Raw genomic sequence first — 499 nt, 5'->3', positions numbered from 1 at the left:
TATTCAGCGCCCTCCGCCTGCACTTGCCTGTAAGCGCCCGCTCGCGGGGCTGCCCACCCTGCCGTCTGTCCTTGTGCCGCGGCTCTGTCCGCCCGTCCGTTAGCATCACTTTCCGACTGCGTGTCTGTCTGCGCGCCTCCCTCCCTGAAGTCCCACTGACCGCCTCTCCATCTCTCTCCCGCAGGTGTTTACACTTCCTGCTGCTGTGCTTCCAGGTCCAGGTACGTGTCTCCTCACTCCGACCTCCCTCGCCCCTGTCTTGCGGTACACGCCGAACCCCCTCCCCAGGGCCGCGCCCCCTCCGGGTGCCCCACCCCTCCCGGGCACCGAGCCCAGTGCACCTGTTCCCGGGGCGCGGAAGGGCGGCTCCGCGCGTGCCCTGCGCCGACGGGGGACCCGTCAAGGGCAAGGGGCTCTGTTACTGGGCTGGAGCCCGCGCGAGCGGCCGGGGCCCCTTTCTGCCGTGGCTGGGAGGAGGTCCCCGGGGCCGGCGGGCTCC

The 499-nt window shown here is 71.3% G+C and overlaps 1 protein-coding gene across 1 annotated transcript in view; it reads left to right on the top strand.

Moving 5' to 3' along the window:
• The first annotated feature begins 190 nt into the window (after positions 1-190).
• The window catches only part of FGF18 (fibroblast growth factor 18), a 45311-nt gene continuing 45002 nt past the window's right edge, over positions 191-499 (top strand). Inside the window, exon 1 of the mRNA XM_006148350.2 lies at positions 191-221. The gene's annotated coding sequence lies outside the window, so the exon portion shown is untranslated. The remainder of the gene's footprint in view (positions 222-499) is intronic.

The sequence above is a fragment of the Tupaia chinensis genome, unplaced genomic scaffold (assembly GCF_000334495.1).
Source record: "Tupaia chinensis unplaced genomic scaffold, TupChi_1.0 Scaffold000234_1, whole genome shotgun sequence".
NCBI classification, from domain to species: Eukaryota; Metazoa; Chordata; class Mammalia; order Scandentia; family Tupaiidae; genus Tupaia; species Tupaia belangeri.
The sequence above is the reverse complement of the archived record's forward strand: the minus strand, read 5'-3'. Positions and strand labels throughout refer to the sequence as shown.